This window comes from Calypte anna, chromosome Z, assembly GCF_003957555.1.
Source record: "Calypte anna isolate BGI_N300 chromosome Z, bCalAnn1_v1.p, whole genome shotgun sequence".
Classification (NCBI taxonomy): Eukaryota; Metazoa; Chordata; class Aves; order Apodiformes; family Trochilidae; genus Calypte; species Calypte anna.
The window spans coordinates 73,043,621-73,061,165 of NC_044274.1; positions in this window are offsets into that span (position 1 = coordinate 73,043,621).

Below are 17,545 nucleotides of genomic sequence, written 5' to 3' on the forward strand. Positions count from 1 at the left end.
ATTGGGAGGAACTCATACACTGATACTGAGTCCCTCAGCACTCTGTACCCCCTATAAAGAGGTGCACAGGAAGCCTGAGTTTTCTGAATTTTGATTTCCACCAGCAAAGCTTTCCAGGTATCAAGGTTTCAGATCCCACAGAGCTGTATGGAACCCCACACCTTGTCCAAACCCTCTCAGCACTTTCACAGAAAGCATCTTCCCACCCAGGCACTCTGGGCAGAAGGATGTCTGGTACATCCCTACCCGTTGGGACACCAGAGAAAACAAACAGGAAGAGGTAACAAAACAGGAAGAGGTAACATATTCACTCCCAACACAACATCCCACTGTAGAACACTCTTATGATATAGCTGAGACAAATTCAAATCCATCTTCTTCCCAGCTGGGATTTATACCCACCTCAGTGCCCTAACCACCAGGTTACAGCCATCTGGGATCCCTATCACTCTCTCTCAAAGAGAGGTTTTCTTCCCAAGCCATTCTGTGACCACTAAGAGAAACAGATTCATTTTCCAGCAGCTTAGGTCAATTAACTCACCCTGCTGGCACAGAGTGGATCCTACAGAAGGCATCCCTGACCTGCAGGCAGATGGGAAAGGGCCACGAATGGGTATACCCCAAGCCAAATGATGCATCCAGCACTCCACTGGTTGAGGCTCTGTTTCACATGGCCCAGTTTTCAAAACTCACACCTTGGGAAGAAAATGCAGCTTCCATTCAAATTAAAATAAAGTTTTCCTGTATTCAGGAAAAGTTCATCATTTTCTAAGCAGGCTCTTTCCCACCCTGAAAGAAAATTTGGTGTATTTTCCATGTGTGGTATTTCACCAACAGCCAAGGAAATAAATTAATCATGTTTTTACATAAGATACCACATATGTCTGCTTCTAAAGCTGATTTTCTCAACAGCTGATGCTGCTCATTTTGGTTTTAACTGTTTCACTGTCCTCTTTTGCTGCTGGTTTGTGACTGCCATCACATCTTATGAGATTACATCTCACCTGAAACTTCTATGGATTAAACTTTCCATTACTCTGTACATCTCTGCCATAGGTCATTGTGCAAAAATCGACCATTTCAGTTTGAAGTTTACAATCAAAACTCGGTGCATGTCTGATCACAGCCTTTTAATTCAATTTATTCACCTGTTAAGAAACTAAAATACCAGTTTTCTCAGAAAACTGCTCTCCTGTAGATGAACCAGTAACAAAATCCACAACTGGTTACACTTGACAAAGCAGGTGTGTATGTATGATCACCACTCAGATCATCTGCTTAGGAGGCACAAAGGTTTTCCCCAGGCTGCAGCTCCACGTTGGATTCACAAGCAGAGCACATTAATCTCATTCTGCCATTACTGGGTCACTCAGCAAGTGTGTTTCATGTTTTGAAAGTAATTGTACTGGAAAGCTCTGTGGGCTGCAAAGCTGCTTGGGTTGAAGAGCAGATTATTGCTAGGCCAGTTTGCTACAAATCTGCTTTTATTCTCTTGGCATTTGAGGGCAATGGAGGACTCTCAGAGGATCTCACTGAAAATTATCATTAGATATTTAAGGAAAAAACTACTAGAACAGCACAGATCAACATGCATGTCTATTTTTAAGCTGGTATCAATACCATGGACATAAGTATGTCTCAGGAAGAAAAGTCAGCCTCTAAACAAGGAACTTTTTCATATCAAAACAACACACAGAGCAAATGAATCATAATACAATAATTTTAGATGATAATAAGAAATAAAAATTCTTCCCCCCTGTTATAAAGTAGTCTAAAAGCCAAACCTACAAAAAAGGGAGAAAGGTGTTAAATTGAGGAAGAGTGGCAAGAGAAATAAGGGGTGATTTTCTGTCTGATCTAAACAGACATTTTATCTGGGTACCCCTGACTGAGGTGATGCAGAATCTTGTTCTGCTTTATTAGACAGGAGAGCTGGCTGGCTGGCAACCCTCTACAGCTGCACTGACAACAGTATTAGACATCTGCCATCAAGAAGCACAAAAGATTCCTCTTCCTGCTTATTGCTATAATGGCTACTCCAGTAATAACCTCACCTTCCATCTTCTGCAATCACTTCATCCAGACACAGCTCACAAACTTCTACACAGGGAAAAAGAAAAAAAAAAAGGAAAAAAACCCCATAAAAATTAAACAAAACAGAATACACACACACACACACACAAAAACCCCAAAAAAAACAAAGCAACAAAGAAGTGTGTAACTTCGTTAAATGTTTGGGTTTTGGTTTTTGGTTGGTTTTTTTTTTTTGAAGCCATGATGTCATTTTGGGGAAAAAAAAAGAAAAAAAAAAAAGCCAAACCTTAAATGTATTTTAGGCCTCAAGGCGTTTTTTCCATTACAGGCAACCAAGCAGCACAAATAAAATGTGCTACTTACAGCAGGTTGGCTCTTTCTGATATAGAATAAATAAATAAATCATGCTAGTTTATCCATCTCCTGTGTGTTACAACAGTCCTCAACCAGTAGAAATTACACTGATTTTCTGATTGCACAAGCCATCCTCAGCACAGTGGACTGAGACACCACTCAGTTGGCATTTAGCTCTCTTTAGGAAAGGAATCCCTCTCACAAGCTAAGAGAATTTTAAGAACAAGGATAAAATCAAATAGTTTCACTCTGAAAGTTTCAAATAATTCAGTCTTATGCCCAACAACAAAGACTTCTGCAACATGTCAATACACCTTTCCTTATTTTAAAAATAAACCCATGGGTTACAGTCCTGCCCTGCTCTGAACAAATTCAGTCAATAAAAGATGTCAGTCCTTTTTTCTGCCAGACCTCAAAGTGCTGAAATATTGACTCCATCATGCAGTATATATAGCTGAAAACCACTCCATTCCCTGACGAGTTCATAAACACTAAATGATGTCTCCCTCAGCCAGCATGCCCTGGGAAGATGCAATGAAAGAAAACCTCTCCTGTCTCCTTTCTCAAGTGCCCCCTGAAGGACAACATGCCTGCAGATTTTGGGCAGAGAAAGGGGAATAAAGCAGCAGCCTCTGGGGGCTGTACCCAAGTAAGATGACAGTGACACACTGGCATCACTCTGCCATCTGCCATCACACACTTGTGCAGCACACTTTTTAATAATTTAGGACCTAGAGACCCACCTTACCAAGCAACTAAATTGCAGGGCACATACGGGAAGCCATAACCTGTGACACTGTTAATAAGGGTGTTAAATAAGTAAAACAAAGTCTAAAAGATGCTTTTAAGTACTGCATTATCACTGCAATGCTATTGAGGTGGTGACAAAATGGGGAATAAATGGCCCAGAATGGGCCCATTATGGCACAGGATTAAACACAGAGGATGGCAGCAGATGAGGAACTGGAGGACTCCCATTCCCATTCAGAACTTTGAGTTAAGAAACCAGAAAACAATTTACCAAAAGAGCTGCTGGAATTCACAGGGTAAATCTCTGAGGACTTTCTTTTGCCTCTGCTGTTAGCACATAAACCATGAGTACAGAAATTACCACACTGATGACAGTATGTAGCTGTGAGAGGATGGAGAAGGGACTTCTGTCTAATACAAAAGCTTCTGCTTATCTTCATGTGTCTTCATTTCACCTCACCTTCCCTCTTCCTCTTCTGCACACTCACAGACACATGAAAACTCACCTAACTCTGTAATTAAATCAAACCTGTTTTGCTACATCTCCTAGCAGCAGCTGTCTTACAGACCAAACCACCTGCCTGTGACCTTGCATCCCAAGAACAGTGCTTACAACCCCACTTCTATTACCACATCTCTTTCTCCCTCCATGGCTCTCATTAGCTGTCTAAACAGCAATAAAAGTAACACACATTACATCAAGCATATCAGAATAAATCAAGAGAATGAAGTCATTCTTCTTTGCTAAAAAAAGGTCTGGCAGCACAAGCAACTGACTGACACCTTTTTCCTTAGAAAGAAACTTGGAAAGGTTTTGGGTACCTTTGCCTTGCATCCCTACTTCGTTCCAAAATGCTTTGTAGGAACCATTTCTCCTGGGTGTTATGGCCCCTCCAAGCAGTAACTCTCAAAACTTTGGTGTAAATTCTCCAGTGCATTTGTGAAGGAAATAAACATGTCAGGATCTCTCTGCTGAGAAAGACAACAACCTGCACTTAATTGCAATTAAGTGACATCGACACGTCTTTTTTTTTAAGCATTTGCATCACTAACTCTACCAAAAGTGAACAAAATACACTACTGTGTGCAGCACCTTGCCTGCACATCACAGATACCTCTGCATCTTTCCCTACTTTGGCCATACAGCTTTATCCTTAGGTTTCTGCACATACCCAGGAGCCCCACAAAACACCCAGAGCCAGCTCTGAGAAGAGCTCTTCGACAAGAAGCTGAACATGAGCCAGCAGTGTGCCCAGGTGGCCAAGAAAGCCAATGGCATCCTGGCCTGTATCCGGAACAGCATTGCCAGCAGGTCCAAGGAAGTGATTCTGCCCCTGTACTCAGCCCTCGTGAGGCCACACCTTGAGTACTGTGTCCAGTTCTGGGCCCCCCAGTTCAGGAAGGATATCGAGGTCCTGGAGCAGGTCCAAAGGAGGGCAACCAGGCTGATGAAGGGACTCGAGCATAGACCCTACGAGGAGAGGCTGAGAGAACTGGGGTTGTTCAGCCTAAAGAAGAGGCGGCTCAGGGGAGACCTCATCACTCTCTACAACTACCTGAAAGGAGGTTGGAGCCAGGGGGGGGTTGGGCTCTTTTACCAAACGACTTTCAACAAGACAAGAGGGCATGGACTTAAGTTGTGCCAGGGGAAGTTTAGGTTAGATATTAGAAAGAATTTCTTTATGGAAAGAGTGATCAGCCATTGGAATGGGCTGCCCACTGAAGTGGTGGATTCTCCGTCCCTGGAGATATTTAAAAAAAGACTGGATGTGGCACTCAGTGCCATGGTCTAGCAACCGCAACGGTGGTTCAAGGGTTGGACTTGATGATCTCTGAGGTCCCTTCCAACCCAGCCAATTCTATGATTCTATGATTCTATGATTTGTTCATCATAATCTCATTTTAATGTAAAAAAAGACACCTCCATCCCTGAAGTTACCCCCTCCCAGGTGTCACCACTCCTCACCGAGGCTGTGCAGTGGATTTTTTGGTAGCTCATACCTTTGAACAAGAAGCAAGAGAACTATTCACCAGCCACAGTATAGATAGGCTTGACTAGAGTCACTCAAGCTCCACCTGTCAGGTACAATACCACAAAAACAGTGAACAGGGGAAGAGCTGTCAGGGAAGACAACATCACAGGGACACCCCTGACCTCTGGGAACAGCTGAGGGGCTGAGCCTCTCTTTCTCCCCCTATTAGGACACTTTTGGGTAAGATTCAAAACTTGGGCACCCCTTTTCCCTTTTCCCCCTGCTTCTGTGGAGTGTCTTTAATATTATACATCTCCACATCCACAGCTTCTCCCCCACACACATCCAGAATCCATACCCTGGGTATTTAGCACATGCTTCTTTTTGCAGGCAGGAACCCATCACCCAAAGATCTTGTGAAACTGTTGCTCTAATAAGTCACACCATTCATCTCATGGTAAGGAAACTCATTTAAGGGTGACTGAATTCCAGCACATGTCCACAGTAATTCTTCCCCAGTGTGGTGTTAGTGGTGCACCTGGACCCTTTTTTCCAGCTTGCTAAAGGTGAATTTGTTACCACTCAGAACCTAAGCCCAGACACCCCCAGCTCCTCTCAAACCTGAGGGACTGCAAGGGAGTTTATTTTCTGGAAAACTTGCTCACTCCAACACAACACACAGAAATGGCTAAAAAGACCCTGGCATGGTCTTTTGGAGAGTGCTGGACCACTGTGCCTTTTCTGCTCCCACACACAGATGGGATGAATAAAATTACTTCCTTTTCTTCTGGGTATTTTAAATAATTTTTTAAAATAAGAATATTCTTGTGGACTAAAAGCAGCTGCTTTTCCTTAAGAAACAAGCAAAGCAGCTCCCACCTGAATTTTGACAAAAGTGTGAGTGCAGGTCCTGTAACACAGTAATTGGTCAATAATGGAACTAAGGGGTAGTTTCTTTCCTAAATAAAAAGATGTGCCACCACCTGACTTCTGCCATTTGTGATCACCCTTATAGAAAACAAGGGAAAAAAAGAAGAAAAAAGAAAAGAAAAAAAGCAGGAATACTCAAAAAGCGTGCTTTTTTATGCTTATATTTAGCTTTGTTAATAAGTGGTCTATCTAGAATATGACAGGTCTTCAGTTCCAAGTAAATGAAATAAAAAGATCAAGTAAATTAAATATTAGCCTGCACTCCTGCAAATGACAGAGGCTTCTGGCACTACATGACTAACTACAGCTTGTATTATTCAAAACACTGCTACAAATGGGCCTGAAGTTAATGTATGTCTGGAGGAACAGCATGGATGAACACCAGCAGAAAGAGCAGAAAACAGCAAAGCTGCAGTTACTGAAATTATTTAACAAGGCTTAAGACACATGCTTCAGTTTACCACCTTTGGGGAGGACAGGGGAACTCTTGACTCTCCTTGAAAAGCTCCATTCATCTGTGTTTATTATTTTAGAGTGAGTTTTTCTTGCACCATATACTCACAGGAAAGGAATGGCATTTTCTCAAAATTACCAAGTTTTAAGGAAAATTAAGAAGCAAAAGAATTAAGAATTTGGAACCAAAATAAGGTACAGCACTGTGCACATTGGCATAGTCCTAGAAAATGTCTACTGAGAAAAGCAGAGTTGTAATTCATGATACCACAAACACTCCTTTTTTTGTCACACCCTGATGTCTTGCATGATTCTTCATTTAATTTTTCTTATCTTGGTTAACACCACTTGCAAACAGGGAAATCACTCAGGTTTGTGTTTTATGTTTTGGGTTGGTTTTTTTTTTTTTGGCATGAGGTGTCCAAGAAACACTACCTCTTTCAGAGATCCATGAAATATGGGACTTCTAGATTAGATGACTGATAACCTTTTTAAAGCTGAGGAACCAGGTTAGCAGAAATATCTTTTCCAAGTCCTATGCACCTGAAGTATCACCTGTAATTCCACAAGCAAGATGCTGTATGCCCAGATGCTGCTTCAGGCTCACACACAGTGTGTCTTCTCCAGTCAGAACCACAAAGCCATCCAAAGTATGTCCCTAGGCTGAAAGACAGGCAATCAAAGCATCCCTCTGCTGCAACAGGGGGAAAAAATAAAACAAAAAAACTCCCAAAACTCCAGCCACACACACTCAGTGGTGTAGATACAAATCTAAAAGGAAAACCCATTAATTCTGGAGATCACTTCAGAAATGCAGAGCCCCAACATGTCAGCCTGATCAGGCTGTTTCTATTCCTCTTCCACTGTAACTCACAGGAAACACAGCACCATAACTCTTGGCATGTAAATGGCATGAGAGGATTAGCTGTTATCCTGCACACTGAGTTACATTTATTAGCTTAAATCTTGTAAACATGGTAACGATTAAAATTCCCAATTCTTTTAACTCAGGCAGGGGTTTTTATACATCACACAAGGTTTACATTACAAATATGCATTTAGTCTTTCACATTTCCTGGACGCCAGCTGATCCCCACATGGTATTACTGTTATTTTCATTAAATGTAGTAGAAGACTAAATTGCAAAAGCAAGCTCTTGTGGTATAAAACTGTATTTATATCAATACTATGCTGACTACAGTAATACATAGCATCAGAATATCCAACTAATGTCACTAAGGTTCAAAATTTAAAAACTGAATTAATAAAACTGTAGCAGAATATACAAATTTTGTGCCAAAGAAGGCAAAAAGGCTTTAATTCTAAGAGTAAGGATGTCCTTAAAATGAAAGCTGGAAGCTCCATTTCTCATCTTCAACTAATGGGAGTTTCAATAAATCTTTCCACTTTTCATCAAGCCTCCAAGAACTTCAGACTCTCTCTGTTAATGAAGTTTCATTTAATAATCATTCCACACCCAGGAAATACAACACCAGGAAGCCAGCATTTGGTTTTACTTGCTGGAAAAAGTTCTGTTCCCTCTCTGCAAGAATTTGGAGCCATTTGCCAGATAGAATAATCTGCTTTTGGGGGTTTTTTTTGTATTTTAATGATTTTTTTTTTTTAGCTTGTGATTAATTGAATAGGTAAAATCTTCTAGCTTTGGGGATAAAATCTACTAACTCCTGGAAGGTAATAACTCTTTCTGGACAGGACACTGGCACTTTGCCACAGCTGAAAAAGAAGTCCTCTTCAAACCAGACAAAGATTAATCTCTGGAAAAGGTCCACACATGGGGTATGCCAGCTTACATAGACCCAGCACAAACCAAAACTACATTTCAGCAGGTGACATTTCAGTGTGTTTCATTCTAGGTTCCAGAACCAGGCAGAAAAGGCCTGGAAACAGAAGTCAGTTCACAGCTACTAACAAAAGCATTGGCTATATTTCTCCTCTTACAGCTTTATGAACTGCAGCATAAGCCACCTTAACTCAGGAAAAAGAACACTGTCTGGGTTCTGGCCCCTCTGGCACTACACAAAAGATTTTGGTATTTTTTTAAAAAAATGCCATAAAACATTAATCAGTAGCTGCAGGACAGTCTGGCCACTGATTTAATAACACACATCAGGAGCAGCAAGCAAGTTCTCACCAGTCCACACATCTCCTGGATGAGAGAGATGAAACAGAACAGGTGAGAAATCAATAAGGATAAATTAATTAACTGCACAGTCCTCAACAGCTTAATTGGATTTACTGCGCAAAGAATCTGTGAGGCAAATTAATTTTATATTTTCCAAGCCTTCAAAGGGTTATTTATCTCTCTCTAAAGTGATAACAGGATCAGAAGCACAGCAAAGATGGTAAACTGAATGCCTCCAGATCAGATACAACAAAACCATACGGATCCTACACACAGCACACCAGGCATCATGGCTAAAGCCTGCATAAAATAGCACTCAGCCCTTCTCCAAAAAAACCCATCTGATCTGCCTGATGCCACATTTCATGACTCACTCCTGAATATGACTTTCTCAAGCAACAGATGTAGAACTTCCCCAGAATAGGAAGGAGGGAGGAGAGCAACTACAGCCTGAGCACTGCAGCATTTCCAAAACTATTTCTGAGTTTTATAGTGAATCTTAACACTGCAAGTGGTTAGGGGCTGTTTTAAACTATTGACAACATTTTTCTGGAAAGAAATGTACTTCCTCCCTCCCCTTTCAAATAGGCATAGGGAATCTAGAGGAAAAAAATACAGAGCTACAAAAAAACCCAGACTTATACATATTTGAGAAAAGTCTGAAATACAGTATTTTATTCAGAAGTATGCATTATTGTTGCCTATAGATTTTATTCAGCAGCTTGTGGTCTTAGTGAAGGAATTAATACAGAAGTGGGGAAAAAAGGAAGGGTTTGTTCTAAAAGTTATCTTTTTTAAAAAGATATAAAAGAATGAACAGCCAAGAATAACAGAGAATACAAGCTGGAGGAAGGAATTAATTCTTCTTACGAGAGATTCACACTTACAATATCAGAATGTAGCAACAGTTCAGAAAAATGTTGCAGATATTTTTACTTTTTGACAGCTCAACAAAATGCATCCCAGTAGCTGAAGTTCCCTTCTTATTGGCAAAAAAGCTCTACATGTGTTTCACCTATGAAAAGAGACATTAACAGAAAAGTATAGCTGTGCTTCCCTCCAGAATTTTGCCTTGCTACATTTCTGGGAGTAGATGAAATAGAAAAAAAATCAAAAATAAAAAAAAGATTCTGGTGAAATGAATGGTTGAGCTACATAAGGTCAGTAATAAAACATTTATCTGAGTAAAGCCAGAGCTGTGGGGAAGTGGCAGAAGAAGGGTAAATTTATATAAATGCCTTTTTATCAAGAGGTGGTTAGAACATCAGTCATCCATTCCAGATTTTCTCCACTTACCATGAAACAAGAAATGTTCAGCTTTGCAATTACATAATCCTGAGGAGTAGTAAAGTCAAGGACTCCATCTTTTACCCCCCATCTTGTAACCCCCAAAGGCACTGTTCCTGACAGGACTTGAGTTTACAGTTCCCAGAGAAGTAAAACTGTCAGCATCCTCTCTGAATCCACCTCCTCAGGCCAGAAGAACTTCACAAGGGAGATGAAACCCTGGGACAGGATCTTTCTGTGGTGGCATTTACCCATCAGCTCCAATTTCCCTGCAGTGTCAGCCCACATCTTCTGGGCCATAAGACAAAGGTCCACAAGTTAAAAAATCATTAATTGATGACCATTTCAGCAGCCATTGGTTGATAATTAGTTATAGTACCTCTACTCAACTTAGTAATTAAAGAGTTTCCCTGCTGAAGTAAGTGGGAACCTAAGAGCCAGAAGTTTTAGTTCAAGCCTCAGTGATGCTAAGCCTCAAATGCATCATGGAAAGAACTGAGTTTAGCGTGAAAAAGCATGCTCTAAACATGAACCCTCAGTTGTAAGGATAAAATGACCAAGTAATTACCATACTGCTGCCAGTGCTAGTGACTAGGAAGTCATATAAAGAGCCACAGAAAAATGTGATGACAGAGCAACACAGATAGGTCACCAAATCATTACTCCCTTAGGGAATCCTTAACAGACATTATAAATATTTCATCTTTTTAAAAAAGAAGTAGAAAAAAAATCACGTTGCTCTAGAAGCAATAGGATTTAATGGACAGTATTTTCCAAGTATTGATGCAATGCCCAAACTTGTTGTAGTGTATGCAGTACCACTGTCCCTCTCATTGTCTCACTGAGATGCAAAACTAAACATAACCATCTGAACCAACGAAGCTACAGGTATCCCACAGCCCTTCCTCTGACATGCTTTACCAATGAGCCACAGCTAAATTACAAGTCAAATTATTCAATTTTCCCACCTGGAAAATGAAATAATTTTTTTCAGATGAAGAATATGATAGGCTTTTCTAATGATTTACTGCTGAATCTCTTCTTAGACAAATGCAAAATTACATGAACTCCACTACAGAAAAAGCACAAACAAGGCAGAGGTGGATGTATTCCTCTGGAGACAAAAATTACCTGGTTACCTCACAGCATTGTTATCCTGTAGTAGTGGATCCAGCCTACAAAAGAAATACTAAAGGAAACACAAAAAAGAATAAAAAAATACAAGTCCTTTCAATTGCTCAGCATTGTGTTAAACACTGCCCTTCAGGAAAGTCTTCATCCTACATTGCACTGTTCCACTGCACCACTGATAAAACTTCTGTTTGGGATAAGACAAGTGATTTATTTCAGTGGTTTTACATATCCTTAGCACCTTCCAGTCACTTACATAGTTAATGTCTTTTCTTCAGGGAAGGAATTAAGCACTCAGGAACTTTTCAGTATTTGAAACTACAAATTTAATCTGAAGCTATGAATTTTATTTGGTCAAATGACTACGTGGGAGAACATCAACAACATCCCAGCAGAACACAAAGGAGCAGAAGACTGCTTACTAATGACAGATTTTCTGAGACATAGTCTTCTTCTTCATCCTATCCACCAACCATCTGCTGTTCTTAAAAAAAGTACTTTACTATGAACACCTCTGCATATGAGCAGTGAAGGCAGGGAAAAAACAAAAAGAGTAACTATAGTTTAAATGAGATCATAGGTTCATTTTTAAAGGCCCAAGGATTTCACACTAGGATGAATGTGAACTGGCCAATTCTGAAAAATTATGCAGCTCACTTTGAAAACTCTGGAGAGATCCTTTCGTTAATTAAGCAGGACATAATTAAATACAATTATGCTTTACCACATCTTGATTTTCATGTGAGTGATATACAGACACTGTATTAACATACCCTAAGTTGGTCAGGGGATGACAGAGCATAAGCAACAGATCAATGAATCTCAAGCTGCTGAAAGATAAACCTTTTGTCTGAAATTAGTACTACAACAAAACAGGGCAATGCAGAATTTCCCTTGATAAAATCACATGTCTAACCAGGCTCCTGAAAAAACAAACAGCCTTGAGACACTGCAACAGCTTTCTTAAAAAGAAATGGACACTAGCAACAGCTTTTGAGTCCTGCCTGCTGTTTCTATTTCTGTGTGAATTCTATAAACAAGCTCCAGGCCCTTCTGATGCAGCCCAAACATTTACTCATCTTACTTATTCATATAGACCCAGGGAACTCCAGGCCACTCACTCTCACCTCTCTGCCTGGCAAGATGATGGAGCAGATGCTCCTGAAGGCCTGTGCACAGCATTGGACACTGTCCCACAGAGCATTCTGATCTCTAAACTGGGACAGCACAGATTTGATGGATGGATAAGGAACCCAAAGAGCTGTGATCAGTGTCCAAATGGAGATGTGTGAGGAGTGGTATTCCTCAAGGGTCGGAACTGGGACCAGTGCTGTTTTCCTCACTACTTCCCCTTTCCCAGTGCAGTTTCTTAGAAATGTTTTGTATCAATTAAGATTCTCTCAGGTGGTATTATCTGTGTAGCATTTCACTAACAATGTCTCACTTTCACTTTTTATTTTGTTCTTCTGCCTTCATTGACTGGTTACTGAAACATGACCTGAAGACACATGCCAATTAGAACAAGCTGATATTTCCCTTGTGTAACTTCACTGACTCCAGTAGCTCTAAGCCAGGTGTAGATTATTCTGGTACATGCAGAAAAAAGAGATGCACATCAGGTTTCTGTTGGCTCATCATCCTCCTCCACACTGATTTCAAAACTCTCCTCTCCCCAGGCTCTCTCTCAGCTCTGCCTCTCTTCCCAGTCCATCACTGCTCTTCCTTTTCTCCATTCCAGACATCCCAGCACAACACCATAGAATCACAGAATCACAGAATCATCTGGGTTGGAAGGGACCTCAGAGCTCATCAAGTCCAACCCTTGATCCACTCCCCCCGTGGTTCCCAGCCCATGGCACTCAGTGCCACATCCAGGCTCTTTGGAAAGATCTCCAGACACGGAGAATCCACTACTTCCCTGGGCAGCCCATTCCAATGCCTGATCACCCTCTCCAGAAAGAAATTCTTTCTCATCTCCAACCTAAACCTCCCCTGGCACAACTTGAGACCCTTTGTGCCCTCTTGTCTTGCTGAGAGTTGCCTGGGAAAAGAGCCCAACCCCCCCCTGGCTCCAACCTCCTTTCAGGGAGTTGGAGAGAGTGATGAGGTCTCCCCTGAGCCTCCTCTTCTCCAGCCTCAACACCCCCAGCTCCCTCAGCCCTTCCTCACAGCAATTCTGCTGGATCCCTTCACAGCCTCCTTGCTCTTCTCTGGACCTGCTCCAGCACCTCAAACTCCTTCCTGAGCTGAGGGGCCCAGAACTGGACACAGGACTCAAGCTGTGGCCTCACCAGGGCTGAGCACAGGGGCAGTACCATGGTCCCTGCTCTGGAAGTGCAACCTCTCTTCATACAACCCAGCTCACCAAACTCCCCCTTTTCTGGAGATCCATGCAGCCCATGCTCACACTAACTTTATTGAGCAATATTTTTACAATATTGGGAGAACAAGGGAGATCCTCTCCCTGGACATATATCTCATTTTTCTTGTCTCTCTCTTGCATCATATAACCTGTTAGCCAATCTCTGACCCTAAAGACCCACAAATGTAGGTCTGAAGGATATCTAAGTAAGCCAACAGTTCTGTGTGCAGCAGAATTAACAAAACCTGACACCTGTAACCACAGGACTGGAGACAGGGAAACAGCTAAGAACCTGTCCACTCTTTCAGCTTAAAGGATGGACCTGTAACACACTTGAAAAAGTCGCAAAGCTTGTTGCTACCAAATCATGATCTCACAAGAAAAAACAGCAGGGAAAGATGCCCACAGGACCTCTCAGTGTAGCCTGGACAGCCAGAAACCTTCTCCCTAAGTGCTCTTCACATCCACTGTTCATTCAAGATGAGGCATGCCTACATCCATGTACTCTAATTAAGATAAATTAACACTTCAAGGTTCTTTATTACTGGAAATCTTAAGAAACAGTGATAGTTTCCACACTCCTGGTTATCATTACATGATTATGACAAACTGCAAGTGCTCCAAAGCTTTCCATGCAAGGCTACATCTCATGGTCAGGAGAAAGTCCACACTGGCACTGATGGGTAAATCCAACGTCCTGCTGGGAAGGAGATGCAGGTGACAGGTAGCAAAAGGAAAAACTGGTGCTGCATGGCCTTGGAGCACAGCAGCATGCTCAGCCACTGGAGCTATTGAGGAGCAGCAGAACTTCTGGAGAACTCTTGTCACCTCCAGCCCATTGAACACTCCAGGAGGTTTCCATCACCCTGACCTTGATCCCTCAAAAGTGCAGCACGTGTCCTGCAGGTCTGTGAAGGTGACTGGATGCCACACCATGGGTTAGGAAAGGTTTGGCCCAAGCAAACCCATCAGTCAGCATTTGGAAGCTGAAGGAAATGGGTGATGCTTTATTTCATGCCTGTTCATTTCCCTGTCCAAATAAATCATATTTATACTTTGGAACCCAAGTATCCTGCCAACAAATACAGAATCATTGAATCATTAAGGTTGGAAAAGACCTCTAAGATCATCAAGTCCAACCATCAGCCCATCAACCATCAACATCACCATGCCAACTAAGCCATGTCCTGGAGTGCCATATCCAAGTGTTTTAGGAACACTTCTAAGGATGGTGACTCCACCACTGCTCTTGTTCCAATACCTGACCACTCTTTTTGTAAAAAAAAAATTCATAATATGCAATCTGAACCTCCCCTGGAGCAACCTGAGGATATTTCTATCACCAGTTAGGTGGGAAAACAAAAGATGGATCCCGACCTCACTACAACCTGCACTCAGGTTGCAGAGAGCCACAAGGTCTCCCCTCAGCCTCCTCTGCTCCAGGATCAACACCCACAGGGCCCTCAGATGCTCCTCACAACTTCTCCAGAACCTTCTCTATCTTCTCCAAACCTTCTCCTTACTCTCCATCCCTTTTCCTTGCTCTCCAGACCCTTCCCCAGCTCCATTCCCTTCTCTGCACACTCTCCAGCCCCTCAGTGTCCTTCTGCTCCTGAGGACCCCAGAACTGACCCCAGGATTGGGGGTGCAGCCTCCCCAGTGCCCAGCACAGGAGATGATCCTGTGCCCTAGTCCTTCTAGCCACACTACATCTGATACCTGCTGGGATGTTGGTGGCCTTGGCACACATTGGCTCACTTTTAGATGGGTCCCAGCCAACATTCCCCAGGTACTTTTCCATCAGGCAGTTTTCCAGCTACTCTTCCCCAAGCTCACATTGTTGCCTGGGGTTGTTGTGACCCTTGGATCACAGGACCCAACAAGTGGCTTTGTTGAACTCCACACAGCCCATGGACCCAGCCTTTCCAGGTCCCTCTGAGGACTCTTCCTTCTCTCAAGCAGACCAACACTTCTGCCCAGCTGCACTGAGGGTGCACTCAGTCCCCTCATCCACATCAATGATGAAGATATTGAACAAGAACAGTCCCAAAACTGAGGCCTGGGGAACACCACGGGTGCCTGGCTGCCAACTGGATTTAATATACAGGTTCTGATGCCCTTCTCTCCCAAAAACCATTCAAGGAAAGCTTAGAGAAATATTCAGTCTGCAGGGGAAAGCCATGTCACCATTTTGAGCCCAAATGCAATGGTTATTCTTTGCATAAAACTCCACTCGTACTCTGTGCCCCTTTACTTGAACCAGGATGCCAACCCTACTCACTGCAATACCACTACACCACTTTTTATTTCTTCCAGTTGTTTTTAAATGGTTTGAGTATGATAAAATGAACATCCCAAGATTAAATCCACATAGAATAGTGCTACTTATATTGTAAAGTTTCCCATGCATGATAATTTGTGCTTGATTTTCACTTTCAACAACTGTATTCTTTCATCTTAAAAGCACTGGAAATTTGACTTCTCACAGGACTTTTTTTTTCCCCACCACCTCCCTTAAAATTTGTAAGAGATCTTCTTGTGTACATATCTGCTAAAAATTCAACAGGATTGATCCCTTACCTTAAAAAGGCAGTAGCACCTGTTTGCCCCCCCTATTTCCATCAATTTTTAAATACATCTTAAAGCAAGTTGCAATTCTAGGACTGTTTTACTTCTGGATACACTAATCTCATTTTTCATTCTTGTTTTTGACCCCTGGATATGTAAGGCTGCTGGGCAGTAGAAACTGAACACCTCTGAAAGCCTGTGCTGCTGCTTTGACAATTATTCCTGGCTTGTGATGCCAGAATTCTAATCCCAAACTCTCAGAGGAGTGTAAAGGCCATGACTGAAGTTAGGAAGGGACCTTACTGCTCAGGGAGTGAGCAACATGTAGGTGTGCAAGACCTCCAGAAAATACAAATATTTCTCCAGAAATACAATGAACTTGAAACTCCAGCCAATACTTGCTCTGTAGCAGAAAACTGAAGAGTACCAGAGTCCAACAGTGCTTTTTAGCCTGAGCCTCTTGTCCACAGCACAGGTCTGTGAAGCTGGTGAATAAAATCAGATTTAATACTCCGAGTGAGATTATCTCTCTAGAGATGAGAAGAGCAGAGGATGTGCTGATTATGGAGGAGCAGAACAGCTGTTTCAAATCATCCCTCCAAAACAAACATCATGATGAGCAGCTCTGCAAACTTCATCGACAGCCAAGAGTCCTAACAAGCTTTATTTAATACCAAAACTAGCCATTTTGGTATGCAGGCACAGCCTAAATTAATACTAAAAGGTGCTTGGAGGAATTGGCCATAATCCTGCTAATTAAAGACAAGTGGTAAAAATCTTAGGTACCACTTTGTTTTGATTAGTAGTACTCTTTCTAAATGACTGTACCTGGTTCAAAACGAGTAATACCCTCACAACTAAATAATAATGATATGTTTTGTAAATAAATATGCTGAACACAACAGCAAAACTGCACTGAAAAAAACTACCCCATTTTCATGGTTGTGAATAGCTAGACATAGCAGACTTTGAAACAGAAGAATATCCTGCAGTCCTAAACAATAATACTCAATTATTTTTTTTTTGAGCCAGGGGTGGGGACTGAGCACAGAAGGGAAATTCCTACTTCATAAGCACCTATCAAAATAATCCTACGTCAAGAAGCAGTGACCCAGAACATTTGCAAACGTAATGTTTACAAGGGCTAAACCACAAGAGTTTCAGGTCAGTAATGTGCTTACCACCAAAACAGCCCTGTGGGACTGAGATTCAAATCTAGGTCCTGTATTTGTGAAGGTGAGGGCTGACTGCAGAGGAACATGAAAGTTTCACTGACCCCAAGGAGTGCTGGAGAACCTCTACCCCTCTTCAGTGGGCCATGACCACAGGTTCTGTATCCCTGACAGAAGCCACACATCTGTCTTTTGGACAACAAACAGAGCATGTCTTTTACTTCAGTTACTCATTTCTCCCTAATTATGAGCGACGGCTATGTAACAGCATGAATTAGTCAACTACCCCTGCAAAAAAGCGTCTGATCGCTTAGAATTACACAAACTTAAGAATGACTTGTGTGTTTTGCACTTTTCTTGCAGGAAATTCATTGCAGGATCCAGCAGC